The sequence below is a fragment of the Mirounga angustirostris genome, unplaced genomic scaffold (assembly GCF_029215605.1).
Source record: "Mirounga angustirostris isolate CCGP_5_RB_7025 unplaced genomic scaffold, mMirAng1.0.hap1 SCAF_1, whole genome shotgun sequence".
Classification (NCBI taxonomy): domain Eukaryota; kingdom Metazoa; phylum Chordata; class Mammalia; order Carnivora; family Phocidae; genus Mirounga; species Mirounga angustirostris.
In genome coordinates this window covers 97971390-97986750 of record NW_026991709.1, presented here as the reverse complement: position 1 = coordinate 97986750, position 15361 = coordinate 97971390, and the positions used below count along the sequence as shown (strand labels likewise).

Here is a 15361-nt window from a genome sequence, read left to right as displayed (position 1 = left end):
AGTGAACATGGTAGTGCTCTTCAAGATTCTTTTGGAGATCAGTCCTTTTTAGTGACATGTTTATTCAGATTATTTACCCATTTTTCAACTGGTTATTTCGGGTTTTTTTCCAGAGATGTATGATTTTCTTATATATTTTAGATATTAACCTATTATAAGATAATATGGTTTGCAAATATGTTTTCCCATTATGTAGGTTGCCTTTTATTTTGTTGATAGTTTCCTTTGTTGTGCAGAAATTTTTTAGTTTGGTGTAATCATACTTTATTTTTACTTTTGTTGACGTGATGTAGTGTTGTATCCAAAAAAAAAATATTGCCAAGACCAATGTCCAGGAGCTGTTTCTGTTTTCTTCTAAAAGTTTTACTGTTTCAGGTCTTACATTTAAGTCTTTAATCCGTTGGAGCTGTTTTTGGTTTATGGTAGATATAGGTCCACTTTCATTCCTTTGCATGTTGATGTCATTTTCCCAATACCATTTATTGAGGAGACTATAATTTCCCATTTCGTATTCATGGAGCTCTTGTGAAAAATCAATTGGCTATCTATTTGTGTTTTTTTTTTTTTTTCTGAGGTGTTTATTTTGTTCCATAGGTCTATATGTCTGTTTTTATGCCAGTGCAATATTGTTTGGATTACTATAGCTTTGTAATATAATTTGAAATCAAGAAATGTGATGTGTGCAGCTGTGTTCTTTCTCAAGATTGCTTTAGCTATTCAGGGTCTTTTGTGGTTCTATATGAATTTTAAGATTGTTTTTCTATTTCTCTGAAAAATGCCATTAGAATTTTGATAGGGATTGAAAAATCTGTAGATCACTTTCAGTAGTATGGACATTGTAGCAATATTAATTTTTTTCAGGGCCGCCTGGGTGGCTCAGTCGTTAAGCATCTGCCTTCAGCTCAGGTCATGATCCGAGCGTCCTGGGATCGAGCCCCACATCGGGCTCCTTGCTCGGCAGGAAGCCTGCTTCTCCCTCTCCCACTCCCCCTGCTTGTGTTCCCTCTCTCTCTGTCTCTCTCTCTCCGTCAAATAAATAAATAAAATCTTAAAAAAAAAATTTTTTTTTTCAGTCCATGAATATGAGATGCCTTTCCATTTATTTGTGTCTTCTTCAAATTCTTTCATAAATGGTTTATAGTTTTCAATGTACAGATAGCTCACTTCTTCAGTTAAATTTATTATTAAATATTTCATTCTTTTTGATGCTATTATAAATGGGGTTGTTTTCTTAATTTGTTTTTTGAACACTTCTTGTCAGTGCAAAGAAATGTGACTGATTATTGTATGTTGATTTTGTATCCTACAAATTTATGGAACTTATTAGTTCTAACAGTTTTCTAGAGGAGTCTTTAAGGTTTCCTAAATATATAAAACCATGTCATCTGCAAACTGATAATTTTGCATCTTAATTTCCAATTTAGTTAACTTTTATTTCTTTTTCTTGTCTAATTGCTTTGCTTAGGACTTTGAGTACTATGCTGAATAGGAGTGGCAAGAGTGGGTATCCTTATTTTGTTCATGATCTTAGAGGAAAATCATCTGCTTTTCCCTGTTGAATATGATGTTAGCTGTGGACTTTAATATATGGCTTTCACTATGTTGAGTTATATCCTTTCTATACCAAACTTTCTGAGAGTTTTTATCAAGAACAAATGTTGAATTTTGTCATATGTTCTGCATCTATTGAGATGACCATATGATTTTTATCCTTCATTTTGTTAATGCAGTGTGCTACATTTATTGATTTACAAATGATGAATCATCCCTGCATCTCAGGGATAAATCCCACTTGATCAATGTTTATGATCTTGTTAATGTGCTGATGATTTCAACTTGCCAGCATTTTGTTGAGGATTTTTGGATATCTACCAGTAATATTATCTTGTAATTTTTTCTTTCTTTCTTTCTTTCTTTCTTTCTTTCTTTCTTTCTTTCTTTCTTTCTTTCTTTCTTTCTTTCTTTTTCTTTTCTCTTCTTTTCTTTCTTTCCCTTGACGGGCTTTGGTATCAAGATGATGTTGGTCTTATAAAATGAGTTTGGGAGTGTTCTCTCCTTCCCCCACTGTTGCAAACTACCCCAAATAATGGAGGCATTCTGTTTCCCTCCATTTGCTCGGTGAGAAAAGACAGGATTGGTGTCTGCATGTGTGATAAGAACACAGTATAGCTTCTACCCTCTTTTAAGTATTAACTACAATATTATTGGTGATAGACACTATGCTATATAGTAGAATTGTGCCTCTGCTCGGTGCCCCACAAGACTGGGGAAGCCAGGCACTCACTTAGCATTCACTTTCCCCTGTGGGAGAAATCACTGGTCAGGCGGGTCTCTCTTGCCCCTGAGCTGTGCCACATTCAGGGAGGGGTGACACAGATAAAATGAAATATTTTTTTCTTATCTTCTGCCTGCATCTATTCTTGGATTTTTGCTCTAGTGAAGTGCTTGAATCTCTCAACTGGACTCCTGGACTCCCATAAACTTATTTTTATTTGTGGGCAGCTCTTCAAATCAGTGTTTCTGTTGGGAGTTGAAGGTTAAAACCTCCTATTCCATTATCTTGCTGACACCACTCTGAGCTTTTCTAAGCCTTCCATGTTATATTAATGATTATTTATCTTTAAAAATATTTATTTAAACTGCAATATGATTCTTATTCTCTTGGAATTACACTTCCACATAATTTTATTTATTTATTTATTTTTTCCAAACCAGTTTCAAGCTGCTTGAGGACAGGACGATTGTTTATTATTTCTCACAATGCCAAATAACCTTAGATGGTGCTATGCCTAATAAAATCTTCAAAATGTGTTAATCTGATTTGATTTATAAACACTAAAGTAAATGTAGATAGGATTAAAAAACATAAGCACAAGGATTAAATTTATGTTTTCTGTCTAGATAATAATGGCATAATACAGTAAATAATTATGCATTTCATTAAAGAGGAAAAAAGTGATTAAGAGTGAAATGGTGGAGATGACTTAGTGGTGTGTTCTTTGAAAATGTTGATAAAATTAAACAAAAGGGTTTGTTTTGGGTTTTTCTGTTTTTTCTTTACAACTCTCTGTGCAGAAAAATCTTTTTATCTCAGCACCTGATTATCAAATGAGCTATGCCTTCAGACCAGGTGTGATCAGTTATTGATGGTACTGGATCCCCTTTCCATCAGGCTGCTACAATGATTCAGCTCCATTTTATTACTTTTTCCTCTACTACCCTACTTTTCACACCACTATGTTAGGTTATTGTTCAAAAGAATGATCATAACTGAAGTTATCTAATCTAAAGCAGATTTAGGCTGTAAATAAGAGTCTGCTACAATTTGTAAACGCTCCTTTATTCCAGAAACCCGTTCTTCATTTGCAAATCCCCATAGCTATGGCTGTACAGTCTATCATCATCTATAGTGTGCAAAACCAGAATGTGATTACACATATTTTATAAAATGGGAACTGCTGACAACCCAACCCACTAGTTATTTCCTAGTAAAAGCATATTAGTATGATACACATATAACACCATAATGTATACTGTTATGTATCTAGTAATTAATTTCTTAATGACTCACTAAATATTTATGATATTTTCTTATTATAACAAAATCTTCAGCTTCCCCAAGAGCTATCCTAATTTAGGCAGATATTTAAATAGAATCACTTAATTATGCTTGTTTTTCAGTTGTCTTGGGAACAATGTAATAATATTAGTAGAATGTTTTCTTCAGAAATGAAAAATAAGGGGCGCCTGGGTGGCTCAGATGGTTAAGCGTCTGCCTTCGGCTCAGGTCATGATCCCAGGGTCCTGGGATCGAGCCCCGCATTGGGCTCCCTGCTTGACGGGGAACCTGCTTCTCTCTCTCCCTCTACTGTTCCCCCTGCTTGTGCTTTCTCACTCTCTCTATCAAATAAATAAATAAAATCTTAAAAAAAAAAAGAAATGAAAAAGAAAACATTTTGAAGATGTGTAAGCTGTTTAAAGATCAAATTTGGAGGATAATACGGTTGATTGTGAGTAATATTATCAGTGCACTAGGTGATAGACAAATACATAGATATATAGATGGATATTTTTATGCTGGTAAATTTCATTATTGTGGATTTACTGGGTTTCTATTAAATTATTTTAACTGCTGCAACAAATTTTCAGATTGGAATGTATTGATTATTATATGCTTTACAATAATAGCAGCATTTTAAAAGAAGTCCCTAAATACCTGAGGCAATGAAGCATTTATTCTAATAGATCTCTTAGCATAAAGTTTTGCTTAGTGCACGATCTGGATAACTTTGCTGAATCTCCTTGCCTTGATCAGTATAATGATGTTTCAGTTTTGTTCTCAGAATATCAAGTGTTATGCTTTAATATAAATGGTAATTCTTTATAGAAAATGACAAGGGAGCAGAAAATATGCCAGCTGTACTTCTTCTGAGTCCTATGACTTCAGATCTTTGCCTTCACAGAGTTACCCCTTTGACTGAGAACATGATTGTAAAATCTGATTTTGGCCTGATCTTTTAATTTTGTTCTTTTGTTTCCCCCGGAACGGTGATCTGTAAATTCTCAGAGGATACTGAAGCTTCCTGAATATGCCCACTTCTCAAGACATAAGGTAACTAAAAAACTTATAATTTATAAACTAAAAAATGTCAAAATATATGTATCTCCCAGGGTTTGGTCCTAAGTCATCCCTTCTTTCCTGTCAACTTTATCCCTCTAGGTGATCTATCCAGTCCTGTAACTTCTAATGTCATCTATAGCAAACAGTCCCCAGTCTTTATCTTTCTTCCTGTCTTCAAATCTATATATATGAGTGTTTATTTGATTCCTCCACTTGGGTCTCAGAACATAATTTCCTCTCATCTTCCTATTGTCCTCCCATCCTCCTCCTCCAGTCTTTCTCATATTGATAAATAGCATCACATCCAATCTGTTGATTAAGCTAACCTAGGAATTATCATTAATTGTCTTTCTCTCGGCTCCCATACCATACTCATCAGAAAATCCTGTTGTTTCTTTCCAAAATACATCTCATTTGCATTGCTACTACCCTATTTCAAGAAATCTTTGCTCATCTGGGCTAATGCAATAGTCTATTTAATGGTTTGTCTGGTTCTACTTTTGCTCCCTAATTAGCCATTCTCCGCACAACAGACAGTGTGATCCTTTAAAATTCGTGGCACCCTTCTGCTCAAAATCCTCCAATGGATTCTCATTGCACTTAGAATAAAATCCAAGCTCCATACAAGTCTCTACATGATATGGTCACTGCCTCCCTCTCTCTCTCCAGTCTTAATTGCTATCTCTTGCTCCTCCTCATTGACTTTGCTCTAACCACACTAGGATACTTTAAGTTCCAGGAAAACACCAACTTATTTCCACTCTTGAAGCTTTGCATCTGCTTTTCCCTTTGCTTGGAGCTCTCTGCCCTCTGACTTTCATGCTGGGCTTGATGTTTTCATTCAGGTCTCAACCCAAATGTCATCTTCTCAGAGAGACCTTCTGAAAATCAATCTAAAGAACTACCTCAATTCCTCTGTTTCATCCACTATTTTATTTTGTGCATAGCAGTCATCATCACCTGAATTTATCTTACTTGTATATTAAATTTTTCTCCTCTATTTGGAACTGTGATCTTTCTATACTTTTGTTACTCTATCTCCCACCCCTAGAAGAATAATTGGAACATACTAGGTATGTATCCTGGGAGTGTAGGGATACGTGAGAGAGAAAAAGACAAAAAAACAAAGATAGTTTATGTGCAATATGATACTGAAGTGCTTGACATTTAACCCATGGTTTGAGTAAAAACTGGTTTGGGTAAATACTGATCTGTAGGATTCTTGGATGCAAAAGATTCTTTGGACAAATTAGTTTGGAAGATTCCATTAGAGATTTATAAAACTTTTTAGTCTTTTATTCTATAAAATTTTATAGTAAGGAATCTTAATTAATCATATTTGATCAAATGAATCCTAAAGTTAATTGGCCCTAGAAAGTATCCCCCCCCCCTTTTGACATATTGACTTTTGGAATTGCTGATCTAAATCAACACAGTGTCCCACTTGGAAAAGAATTAAGGTAACAATAAGGTAATATCTTTTTTTTTTTAATTGTTTAAAATAAAGCCTCAATGAAAAGGAAAGACATATTTGTTTTTGAGAATTTTGTAGGAATTAAAAATGGCTACACTGAAAGAAGAGACAAAAATATGCTAAAGAGAAAATTTGATAAATAGCAGTTAAGATCTTAGAAATCCATAAAATAACAATAGCAAAAATTAAAAAGGAAAAACGGATACTTTAAAATAGTTTCAGATTTAGAAGAATAATATTGGGGAATTTTGAACAGAATGTAGTCAGATTTCTAAAAGGTATAATTATCAAACTTATTCTTTATAAAACCTATAAAAGATGGGATAACATAAACATGAATATCCTGGTTATAGTTAAGGTAAGTGATGTAAAACCAGACGTTTGAAGTTAATCAAGAGAGATTAGGGACATTAAATTGAGAGATATAAGTCTGTGAAATTTATAATTAACCACAATGTGGAGGGATAGTTTTTAACAGCTACTCTTTAAAAAATCCTGTTTTTAGCTACATAAAATTTTACCAACATGGCTGTAGTGCTTTGAATTTTCATCATATATTTATGCTTTGCTTTAAAGCTTATGAAGAGCAAATATGAAAGTTTGTCATAGATAGGGGATGTATTATAACTCCCAAATGAAAAAAAAAATGTGTATTTGAATTCCCAAGCCTCTATATATCTATCCACAGAACCACTGTTATATTTTTAAACCTCATTCTTGGAAACACTGCAGATGTCAGATCAATTTAGAAGCCAAAGAATACCTCTGGGGTTGACATGGCAGCAACTGAAATAGTGTTTGGCCAAATTAAGAATGTATGCCAAAGATGCCAAAAATCACAGTAACCTGGCAGGTGGATAGCTATTATTTAACTGTATGATCATTACCGGTTTCTCTACTGAAAAACTACCGGCTGTTTATGCAGTGAAATGGAGCCCATGATTTAGGCAGAGTATCTCTCTGTTTTGATGTCAATAGTAGCTAGTTGGGGATTATACCCAATCACAAAATAGAATTTCTCAAGGAAGTACTTGGGAAGGAAAAAAAAAAATCTTTTAACAAATTATATTATAACTCACTTAGAAATAGAAATGGAACAATATCAATTCAGAAATTATTTTTGCTATATAATCTTAATATTCAGAATGCTATTCATATTCTGCACTACTTATATATTTCTTTCTTTCTGCTACAAACAGATTGGCCTGATCTCAGTTTGCTGCAGAACATTTCAATTTTAAATTTTTATTCTGTAAGACAACTAATAAGATAATTATTTTTAAATAACTTTCTCTATATGTTCATGATTCCTGGATCTCTGCTCCCTCATCTGCATACTGGTCTTACGGTATTGATCTCATGCTGTTTGGAAAGAACTTAACTTTCATAATTTTTAAAATCCCAAATTGGCCAAAATTGCTTAAGTGCCTCGAAATGCAACATGTGTTCTTACATTTAAGAGAGTTGATGATATTTATAAATAGCTTCTTTCTCTGGATCCACATTATTGTCCTCCTAATGGATAATGCTTAATGATAACATTGTTTTAAAGTGGGAATATCTGCTATTTTCAAAATGCTGGAATTTTTCTATTCCATCATTAAAGGAAGAAATTGATAGTAAAGACTACTTCAAAATTATAAATGTATATCCTCAAAAAGTCTTATTAGGAAATTAATTTCATTTCTGTAAGCCTCAAATGTAATCAAATAGTCCCATTAATGACCCATGTGTAGTGGAAAGAACATTAAATTTGACCTGTGTATGTGTCCTGCCTCTTCCAGGGAGAGTGTATTTGATCACATCACTTCTCCTAAATGTACTTCTTTGGTTAATGACATGAGTGTAATAATACCTAACCATGCAATAGTGTTGTTTGTAAAGAAATGCAAAGAATTATTACTATTAACATCATTGTCATTTTCATCATTACCCATTTACATCATTATGGTTATTATCAAATTTAATGGAGTCCATGAAAGATTTCAGAACTTCCACATACACAGTTACAAATCTGAACCCACTATTTAGGGGTAAAAGGCAAAATTTAGAATTTAATATACAATCAAATAACAAACATAATTTTGACTATTTTTTATCTTTTCTATACTTGTACCTGTCAAAATTTCTAAATTGCTGTATTGGACAAATAATAGAAGATACAGAAAGTATAAATTGGAAAATGCAAATGTTTAATTCAGGTAAAAGAAATTACTAGGTGCTTCTCAGCTCTTTCATGTCCAAGTTGAAATCACAGAAAAGGCTTTGGGCAATCACAAATAAATTGATGCTACATTTATGTGCAAATTTAACCTCCCACATAATGTTCTAAGTGATGTGGTTGTATCGGTTTTAGAAACTGACAAATAAATTACATTTGCTAGGGTTCCTATAAAAGAGTGACACAAAATAAATTATAATATAACATAAAAATTAGTTTTGATATGCAAAATTTTATGCCCTTTATGTCATGTATGCTGGACAATGATAATCTAATGGAAAGTTAGATTAATTAAATAATCCAGAAATTCTTTAATCAAATACCCAAATTCAAGTGTTCTTGACAGATTGAATAATCAGCACTGTTGAGAGCAAACCTCCATATCTAAGAAGCAAAACAAAGAAAAAAGCACACACATCTGGGCAAATAAATCTGTCTGAATCCTTTATCATTCTTTATCAGTTTAGTTTTTGTATTGTATCTTTTCTGAGTTGTGCACTGGTTTTGTGTGTTTTTGTATAACCATAAGAACACATAACATGCTAAAATATAAATAACTGAGCTTGAATAGACTTTCAATAGTGTAATCATTCATTTATCCATCCATCCACTGAGGAAACAAAGATATCTGAGTATCTATGTTTAATTGGCATTGTAAATACAAAACTAAATGTCACCGCTTGGCTAGCTTAAAAATAATGATTAAAGTCTAGTATGATAAGTAATGCTACACACATGCACGCACACACACGCACACTCAGCATATATAGTGTTGGACAAAGAAAAGTGTAATTTCAAATTTGTCACATAGAACAAGGAAAAACCACTTGAACTAGATTTCGAAACCTACCAGGGATTTTTAAGTGCTTAAGACTGAATTGTTTACTTCGGGAGAGAGAAAAATCATGTGCAGTGGCAGAGAGGAGTAGCATGAGTTGAGTTGAGGTGGGGCCAGATATATGATAAAAACAAAAGTAGATGGGCACCTGGGTGGCTCAGTCGTTAAGTGTCTGCCTTCGGCTCAAGTCATGATCCCAGGGTCCTGGGATCGAGCCCTGCATGGAGCTCTCTGCTCAGCAGGAAGCCTGCTTCTCCCTCTCCCACTCCCCCTGCTTCTGTTCCCTCTCTCACTGTGTCTCTCTCTGTCAAAGAAATAAATAAAATCTTAAAAAATAAAAAAAAGACAAAGGCAGAAACTAAATCATAGAATACTTTGTAATTTCATTGAAGGAATTTGGAATTTGTGGAGTTTAGACTATGGCTAATATTGTACCCCTGCTGCCAATATAACATTTGAATAACAAAATACGATTTTCGATTTTGAAAATTCCTGTAAGAGCAGTAAGTCTAATGAATTGAAAGTGTGTAGGGGCATAAAGTATTACCACATAGCTTTGTAAGACATAATGAGGACCTAAATTAAGCCAATGAAGTGAAAATAAGAAAACGTGGTGAAACAGTTTGCGGATAGCTTGGAGTCGGTGCTGCAGGCCGGTGCCTTGCCTCCGGGGACCCTTCCCAGCTGTCTGTCCAACTCGCTCCTGATGCCGGTAAACTTCTGCAAATGGTCCCTGCCCTTGAGCCTGCAGGAAGTGGATGAGCAGCCCCAGCATCTGCTGCCGGTCAGATACACCAGGGCGGAGGTAGCCGAGCTGGGCCAATTGCTGACCCCACCTAGGTTAAGAACTGGCCCACCAGTGTTGCATAGTGTGTCCTTGATCTGGGTAAACTCTACACTTGGTCATGACAGATCCGGAAGCGCCCAGCAGGAAGGAGCCCAAATGCAGGGACTGGCAGCCTTTTCTGGTGGTGAACATGAAGGGCAATGACATCAACAGTGGTACCGTCCTCTCCCATTAGGGCAGCTCTGGGCCTCCCATGGGGATAGGCCTTCACTGCTACAACTGGCTGGTTTAAGAGCAGAATGGGTCACTGAAGTGTGACAAGCCCATTCCCAGCAACCGATCTGGAGACCACTGTGGCAAAATCAAAGTGGCATCCTTCCGCAAAAAGCATGAGCTCGGGCCGCCAGTGGCCGGCATGTGTTACCAGGCTGAATGGGATGACTCTGTGCTCAAACTCTATGAGCAGCTGTCTGGGAAGTAGGGGAATGCTAGGAGACAGAAACCATCCCGGAGGTCTCCAGCTGTGGTCTCTAGTTCAGTGATGCATGTAGATTTCTCGGCTTCCCGGTTCTCGTTCTCACAGGCGAGGCCTGAGCAATCAGGTAGTGGTTTAGGGTGACTTTTCCTTCTGCCTATCCTTTATAATTCTAGAGGGTCACACCCCGGTTTATGTTCTGATCAAATTTGAACTCCATTTTGGGGGATATTTTGGTGCTAGGATGAGGTCATCAAATTGTGAAAAGAATAGCAACCCAGAATTTAAAGAAGAAAAAATGCAGGTAAAAAATCAGGTCTATGGTAATAGAGCAGAGCATCAACGAATCTTTAAGAGAGGTTTAAAAAAGAGAGAGATTCATTGCCTCTGCTTTTGTGAGCCTGAGTCCAGAATTGTGCAAGATGGCATTTCGGGGGCATGTTTTCACAGCCATGTCTCTCACCAAGACAGCCAGAAGCTGGCCTGTCCCCTAGACCCCAGTGTAGTACATCTTGGACTTGTTACTGGGGCCAGTGTCCCACTCTGGCTCCTTTAGAGAGCAGTACTGGAAAAAGCAATAGGGAGAATTGCTTTGTGGTTAAGGCCAGGCTATCTCCCTGAGGTGCAGGACTGGGTGAGAGGCTCTCAGAAATCCCATCTGCACCTGTTAAACTGGTTACTCTTCGTCTGTGTAAGAAAACGGATCTGGAGTTATGGAATGTTATGTTACTTCTGCTGTTTGCTTATAGCTGAATAAAAATAAAAAAAACATTGTGTGGGTGAAAAAAAGGAAGGACGGAAGGAAGGAAGGAAGGAAGGAAGGAAGGAAGGAAGGAAGGAAGGAAGGAAGGAAGGAAGGAAGGAAGGAAATGTGAAAAAATTGGTAGGGATATAGTAATCTATTGCATGTGAGGTCAGGACCCTGAGAGAGAGGGAAGATCTGCCAGATGGCTCTATGATTTCAGTTTTGAATAAGAAGACTATTTTTTTTATACAAATCAGAAAACTTACGAAAGTGAGAGTTCTAAAATAATCAAACTTTTATAATGTTGACATTTATATCTTAATGAATTTGCTGCTTTTATTTTAGTGAATACATACTTTTATTTAAAACTCTTTTTTTTAAGATTTTATTTATTTATTTGACAGAGAGAAAGCACAAGTAGGCAGAGTGGCAGGCAGAGGGAGAGGGAGAAGCAGGCTCCCCGCTGAGCAGGGAGTCGGACGCGGGGCTTGATCCCAGGACCCCAGGATCATGACCTGAGCCGAAGGCAGCCGCTTAACGACTGAGCCACCCAGGCGCCCCTATTTAAAACTTTTTTAAAACAAAATTATTTGTACAAGTAAAAATGTGTACTTGTGTATATCAAAGCAAAACAAAACATTGAAAAATTACCTAAGTAGAATTACTGTCTTTGGTTTACATTTATATGCTTTAATCAGTTTCTAAGCAGTATCTGTCTCTCAAAGTATGTCACTATAGAACATATTTTTTCATGTGTCCGATGATTTTTTAAATAAAATTGCTTGCAGTGTTTTTCAAAGTTGTATTTTATGGTTAATAAATTTGAAGTAGTTGACTGCCTCTATTGTTACAGCTCTGTAGGCCAGAAATATTTTTAATTGAGAAAAGTCTTCTGTATTTTTCCTAAAGTACATGTAAACTCAGAGTTAATTCTGCTAAATAAAAGATCTTCATTCTATGTTTTTATTGAAATACATAAAAAATTTAGTTCAAGTGTTTTTACCAGCACTGTTTTCTTCCTTTATTCAAAGTAATGTTTTCAATATAATAAAATTCATCAAATAAGATGTCTCTATGATTCTTTTCACTATCTCATCAAACTTAGATGCTGCAATAAACAAAGGCTGTCTCAATTTCATTCTATCCTATAACAGAATATTAATTTATTCAGTTAAAAAAAGAACCTTTAAAAGTTTTTCTCAGAACACAAGTTATTGTGTAGCTCAAGTGTAGACTTTCAGAAATAAATTATGTATCCTGTTTGAACTCTTATCATCTGATTTTCTAGATTATTTTGTTTCCGTAGGAAAAAAATTTTATTCCTTCTATTTCCAAGTTTTGTTTCAATTTTCTGAAAGTGTTAAACTTGACATTTTTAAAAAAGATTTCCAACAAAAGAGTGAAAGTTAACTAAAATTTAGAAAACTCTTTTACAACATAGTTCAATACCATTGTAGAACACTGACATTGATTTATAAGGTTGCTTTAAAGGCTAAAACATTTAAATAAATTTATTGATGGTGGGGAAAAAAGACAAAGTGTCAAAGCCTCTGTGTAAATGGCTTTGTGTATGTACAGAAGCTATAGTTTATGGCTTGGCATATTAGACTGGCAATATACTGAAATTGTTTGGAGATAATTACTAAGTTTGTGTGTATAAAACACATTCCAAATATATTCACTCTCTGTGCATTTTTAATTCAAAAAGAATATTACCTTTACTATGACTTCATGATCTACAAATATTTACATTTTTATCTTTGTAGAAGCTTATCATTTTAGTCTTCAAGGTTGAAGTTTAACTATTTTAGAATTATAATCACAGTAATCTCAGATGTTTCACCATAGAATAATTAACTTCCAAAAGCTTTAGAGACCATTGATTAGATGAAAATATAACTATTATTGGAATTAAACTGACTTTATATTTGAAATAACTTGAGACAATTTAAACCATGTATCATTTAACCCTTTGCAAAGTTTTTGGAAAATAGAGCCAACCCATGAACAGTTGTTGCTATACTTTTTGTATATGCATAAGAAAACTGGAGATTGGAAAAGTGAAATTAATTTAGAATAGTCATTTAATCTAAATGAAAAGCCATATTTCACAGAGTGATATATATATATATACCCATTTTCTATATTAATTAAATTGAGATCTACTGGCATGATTTTCTTTTTAAAAATTTTAACTAAATGCTATTGTTCCCTCCTGAAGATTTGGTTTTCCTGTGGCATGTGACATCATAGCTCCACATACAGTAGATGATCAAAGTTACAGATATTCTGTGCAACTCATAGCAACCTTTAGTAATAGATTTTATACTAAACACCTATTTCTTAGATTTTAATTTTTTTGGTTTTTGCTGCTAAAAGAGTTTATTGTAAGATGAAAATTCCAGCAATCAGTGAAAAATTAGTTATAAATATTTAGCATAAAACATCTTCCCCTAGATATGGTTCACTGGTTCATTAACTCATCTAGGGAAGGAAGAGATAGTTTTAAGTTACGATCATGAGTTCAACTTGGGCCTGGTTAGCTGTTGATGACTATGGTACATACAGCTGGCAATGACAAGGAAATATTTGTGAATAGTGCTTTGGAGTACAAGAGCGTGTTGTAAGATAGAAATACAAATTTGGAAGTTCTCAGCATATGGGTAGTAGTTGAAACCGTGTGAGATGAAAGATTAGGTAAGACATTTTCAGCACTGATACTTGTTGAGCAGTTTCTGGGAGGTCTTTGGACATTGACAACAAAGGAGAGAATGTAATGTTATTACTTTATGCTAAATGACTTGGGTATTGGTTTCTTGTAGCTGCTGTAACAAATTACCACCAACTTGGTGGTTTAAAACAACAGAAGTGTATTCTCTCACAGTTCTGGATGCCAGAAGTCCACAATAAGTATCACTGGGCCTGTAGCAAGGCGTGTGCATGGACACATTCCCTCTGAAGACTCTGGAGGAGAATTTGTTTTTTGCCTTTTTCAGCTTCTAGGGGCTGCCAACATTCCTTGTCATATGGCCACATTACTCCCATCACTGCTTCATATTGTCTCCCTTTCTTCCTCTGTAGTGAAATCTCCCTCTGCTTCCCTCATAGGCTTACATGGGATTACATTTAAAGCCCGTTCAGATAATCCAGGATAATCTCTCCATCTCAAGTTCTTTAATTTAATCACATCTATGAAGTCCTTTTTGTCAAGTGAGGTAACCACACTGTTCATAGGTTCCGGGGATTAGGATGTGGATATCTTTGGGAGTAGGAGGCTAATATAAGTAGGAGGCTAATCTTTCATCCTCTATCATCACTCCTGACTTTGGAAGACTTGGTACAGAAAAAGTAGTGTAACGTCTCATAATTTTTTATTGATTGAGATGATATTTTGGATATAGTGTATTAAATAAAATACGTTATTAAAAGAATTTTATTTAAAACATTTTTTCAATATAGCTACTAGAAAATTTAAAATTGCATATAAGTTAACACTGCATTTCTATTAGCACTGGTATAGAATGTGTATGAGTTTCAATCTCTTCATCTTACAGAGAAACTGCTATTTCCTTACAAAGAGTTAAAATTCTTGAAAGCACACTAAGTTAATTAAACGTTCAATTGTACTCTATGGATGTACTTTGCTCTATTGTAATCCATATTCAGTCAAACTCTTTATTGCTGCTTTTCTACATTTCACAGCAACAAACCAAAAGGACTTCATGTGAAATTATTGACTACGCTGTGCCTCTCAGCCTCAATTAACCCCTAATTCTATGCACCTGGGAGCCAAAGCAAACCATAAGGAGCCAAAGCACTACCCTGATGAAGCATCTCTGGAAGGAGGTCTCACATGGTGAGTGCTAGACTGACTGGCAGTCTCTTAGAACTGAGAGGAAATAAGGTAATTTTTAGGAGTTTGACATTTTCTTTCAAAAGAGATTGTATTTAAAGGGTGAAGGGTGGTGAGGAAATAAGGGTAAGGGGAAAATGTTTTTGTTGGGGAGGGATCCAAGGAGGACTTGTAGGAAGAGTCCTTCCAGGAAAGGAGGTTTGTGATTTGAGAGGACACTATATGTGGGCCTGGGGGAAGAGGTGAAAAAGAGTGATGGGGGGGCACCTGGGTGGCTCAGTCAGTTAAGTGTTTGCCTTCAGTGGCTCGGGTTGTGGTGCTGGGGATCCTGGGATCGAGCCCCACCT

General features: G+C 35.3%; 1 long non-coding RNA gene and 1 pseudogene across 1 annotated transcript in view; both read left to right on the top strand.

Moving 5' to 3' along the window:
• Positions 1-15010, top strand: part of LOC129045445 (uncharacterized) — a 42930-nt gene extending 27920 nt beyond the window's left edge. Inside the window, exons 2-3 of the long non-coding RNA XR_008505192.2 lie at positions 4568-4612; positions 14864-15010. This is a non-coding gene — a long non-coding RNA (uncharacterized LOC129045445). The remainder of the gene's footprint in view (positions 1-4567; positions 4613-14863) is intronic.
• On the top strand, positions 9861-10422 carry LOC123834607 (phosphatidylethanolamine-binding protein 1-like; annotated as a pseudogene).
• Positions 15011-15361: the final 351 nt, after the last annotated feature.